General features: G+C 37.0%; 1 long non-coding RNA gene across 1 annotated transcript; it reads right to left on the bottom strand.

The window, feature by feature from the left end:
- Positions 1 to 946: 946 nt before the first annotated feature.
- On the bottom strand, positions 947 to 3839 carry LOC115924024. Its single transcript, XR_004064141.1, has 3 exons — positions 3368 to 3839; positions 2625 to 2850; positions 947 to 2042 (listed from the first exon to the last, which is right to left on the bottom strand). It is a non-coding gene; the product is annotated as an uncharacterized LOC115924024 (long non-coding RNA).
- Positions 3840 to 4401: the final 562 nt, after the last annotated feature.

Raw genomic sequence — 4401 nt, 5'->3', positions numbered from 1 at the left:
GTAAAGAGCAAGTACTCAGCTTTACAATGTTGTAGGCCATTCATTAGTTAAAATGTAATCCGATAGTCCTAGAAGCCTTCAAAGTTAAAAACTTACCTTTTGACATTATTGAATGTACAGTGCGGATAAACCCATTATATCCCGGATTAAGCTCTTACTAAAATCTTGAACTATTAATGTAGACCCAGACACGAAGTCTTGGAATGTGACATGAGAGTAAACAACAAGATATTACCTTGATAATGGTGTAAGTAATTATTTATTCCAAATGTGATACAGTAGTCTTAGAAGCATTCAAAGTTAAAAACGTATTTTTGCCATTACTATATGAAGAGTTTAATTCCAAAAGGCGCTAAATCCACTTTTGGCGTTTTCGAGTAAATCAAGGTTTTCTGTTAGACCACTTTCGTTTCAACGAAACCGCCAAAATTTCACACAGTTCAAAGATCTACCCCCAAAGATCATTAAAATATTGCTTAAAGAAATCCTGCCATAGTAATTATTTTGTAATATTTTTTTATTTTTTCAATTTGTTCGGATTTAGCGCCTTTTGGAACTAAACAAGGATTTAGCGCCTTTTGGAATTAAAATTTTGATGTGTCATTCCGCATTTCAATTTTTTTGTTTTTTTTGTTTTAAGAATGATGTTCGGATGTAATAACCTACTTCTTTAATTATAATTCAGGGTCTAACACACACATATCTATCCATTTAACACATTGAAAGCCTACATTATGTTGAACATACTTCTCACATCTCAATATTCTAGACGTTTTCGCTCCACACTAATTTCAATCAAAATGTTACACATTTCCCAAATAGTTAGTGCATGGGCAACTTTAATCATAAAAATGTTCTCTCTATTCAACTTGTAAAAAAACACAACCACTCGGGTGACTCAGCACATTTTTAAATTGACAAAATAAACAGGCAGTAAAGACTTGTATTGTGTGAAATTTGAAAATCTTGTAAATTTGCTTTACTCATTATCTCATGTCATAACGGTGAGTTAATTAAGACATACAAGAATTGGCAAGTACTTAAATAATTAACATACAGTCATTAATGTACAGTTTCTTTAACAATATCATATGAATGTCAACAAGAAGATACCTTACAATGGAAATTATTCATAGTTCACTAATGTAACTCACTCCTCATAAACAGCAGATAAAAGACATACTTGAGTGCTGATTATGCATACATATTATTTGAATAATTGTTTGTTAACATCCTAATGGAAGTAGGAGCAAAAACTCTACCCATACAATATCAGTAGGCCTACAATCTACTGTAAAGTTGTGAGATTAGCCACAATCAATTAGTTGTTATTATACAGTAAAGGTAGCAAAGCGCCAAATATTAATTATCTGTGTGCATGCATTCTGGTTTAGTAAATTTGCATTAATAATTACCAGCGCTACTTACAACAAAATGCATACATGGGTAATAAAACGGGATTTGATTCCAACTGCACTGCTCAATGAATGCACATTTTAGAAGCCTTCTCTGTTCTTGAATTAAATAGTTTAAACTGATCCATTAACTGTGTAAAAGGCATGAAATCAAATGTCAATCTTCATAGGCAGCAATGATGCCTTCGTCCTCATCACTCTCTACGTCACTTGCATCAGTAGGCACGCACACCTCTTTGTAAAAGGCACCTACTTCCTGAATGAAGTTGCGTGGCCCATACCCTACTAGCGGGTCCACTTGTAGCTCCACCCCCATCGCTCGTAGAAGATTTGCTACATCCCGCTGCTTCGCTGGCTTTACACAGCTTAACAATGGGAGCTGATTGACCAGAAGAGTACTCCATCTCTTTCCTCTCTTCAATATGGTGTACTCATCTCCAGGTGCGCTATAATACTTGGCGACAGTGACTGGGGCTGGAGCTGGTCTCATGTAGATGCGTTTGGCCTCTGTGATTTTGAATGGCAGGCGTACTTCATTAGGTTGCCCAGACGTTTCCTACCAAGTACAAGGATGGATCTGAATCTTCCGGAGCACACCTCCACATTTTCCCCTTGCTGTGTCGTTATCTGTAAATTAAAAGTGAAACATTGTTAATGGACATTTCCAGCTACCTGTATTATAAATCACAAAAACCGTACATGAAAAGTTTATTTTTGTTGGTTTCATTTAATCTAAATAAACAAGTTTGTAATACTAAGCATAGCCCCCCCCCCCCTCCCACCAACTGTCCTTGCCTATACTGCTCGTGCATGTTATCTACATACAGAATTGCATTGCGCGAGTACACATTTTTTTGCACAGTGATACATGCAGTGTATTTTGATTGCGCGAGGGGAATTCGTGAATTCACTTTGACCCAGTTGTTTATGGTTCAACCGACGCTACCCGGTATAAAATAAAAACAACATTACGACCTAGTTTGACATGTGTAACATAGATAGCATATTACACATGACAAAACATGTAAGCCCCCCCCCCCCCCCAGTAGCAAGAAAAACCCCATCGACTAAACAAGTCAATTAAAATTAACAGAAAATTATTGCAATGAGATAATTGGTATCAATTCTGGCAATTGTGTATGATCTGTATTCAACAGTTTGATTTGCAAGCAAATCATAATTTTTTTTAATGACTCAATTAAAACTTACTTGAAATGTTGGGGCATAGTTCCGCTCTCTCCTTGGTTGTGGACCATTTCTTCGATGGCGCATGACTGGATTGAGTTGTAAGTGGCACATGATGAATAAATCTTGCCGCGGTTGTTCGAGTCTCTGTAGCAGTCCTGGAAAGTATCTGTGATGTCTCCTTCTGTCAGCAAAGACGCCTTACAAAAGCTGTGAGGCATGTGCTGGCATTCAATGGCTGGTTGCTTCCCTATTGATAAAACGAAAGTCATCATGGTAAACATCAGGTATTCCACGAAAACAAATTCCTCAAATTTAACAAAACACCGATTATGACTGCACTCAAATACAAAATGTTTGTTACAGACTTACAGCAGATATTTTCTTAATAGATGGCAAATTATCATTACACTTATGCTATGGCATGATGTAACGAAGGCTTGTGAAATATCCATAAACTACTGCACCAGGTCCAGGGCAGATAGTGACCAAATGCAGTGACCAGTGACTGAAGCCGGCGAAGGCGAAGCCGTGGCGCGGCAGTAAACACGTAATTTACCCTCACGGCCTCAGTTTAATTACAAAATTGTATCTAGTAATTCGTTTTGGTTAAGCCTTGAGCTCATACTACATGCAAACAGAATTGCAATAGTCTTAGTTAGACTATTACCTATTAGTATTACAATTCATTCAATGCAATATAATGCAAATGCATCTGCACTTAATTACACACTAACACAAAAATGAGTAAGTGGGACTAAACTTACCAGGAGCGGTGTTATGATCTTCCTTGTTCTGGTTTTTGGCCCATTATTTTTCATTACGCTTCCTTTTTCTTGGATTGTTGGTTCTCTCAACTAGCACCCCTCCCTCATCCATGCTGCTAAGTGAGCTAAAGACTATCAAAACACTGTAAATACTGCAGAAATAGGATCGATCTCGATTTGCAAGCAGCAAGCTAAAAGCTGTTGTCAATCCGGGTCACTGGAACAATACTGCGCTCTGATTGATCAAAACACACAAGGTGGATATAGCGCCTTTTGGAATTAAACACTTTTGGATTTAGCGCCTTTTGGAACTAAACAAATTTTTTGTGTCAATTTTTTTCATATTTCTGAAAATTATTTTGAGAAAAGGAACGGTGATTTAAATGCGCATGTGCAACTGGTATGTACTCATACTAATAACTCCATTTTGGTAAAAAATGGATTTAGCGCCTTTTGGAATTAAGCTCTTCATATGTTCATGTGTTGGGCGGATATTGAATGTTAAAGTGTGCAATTAAATGCCTTTTTTTTTTACAGAAGCGGAAGGTGAACGCATTGTACAAACTCCGAGCTTCATAATCGTGTGGTGATTTCACTGGAGCACTTTCCAAAAGGACTAATGGACTTCATTAAAAATGTCTTCGCCAGGAAGACAAAACGAATGTCCTTCATGCCTTTTCTTCCAACGATTATGCCACCTAGTAGGAAGGTGATGTTGGAGCTTCGTATGGTCAACAAACCTCATGGAAATTCTTGGGTATGACAACAAAATCTGTCGTGTGAAGTAATCTCATCTTTTTTTTCAATTAATACCCACATCCACTAATACTCGTCGTGCAATGCTCACTAAGTCAATATTGATGCTTTGATAGGATCGGCTTCATTTGTATTAACATGAAACACGTAAACGAAATCCATGCTGTTTGTCATGAATACAAATTTGTGTTGAACAAAATTATTACTTCAAAGGAACCAAATTATTTCCAATGGTTAGTTTCTTGCATTGGTGGTATGTTCAATACCCATTAAATTCG

Source organism: Strongylocentrotus purpuratus, unplaced genomic scaffold, assembly GCF_000002235.5.
Source record: "Strongylocentrotus purpuratus isolate Spur 01 unplaced genomic scaffold, Spur_5.0 spur5_contig_36, whole genome shotgun sequence".
Lineage (NCBI taxonomy): Eukaryota > Metazoa > Echinodermata > Echinoidea > Camarodonta > Strongylocentrotidae > Strongylocentrotus > Strongylocentrotus purpuratus.
This window is presented reverse-complemented; position numbering and strand designations above follow the sequence as displayed.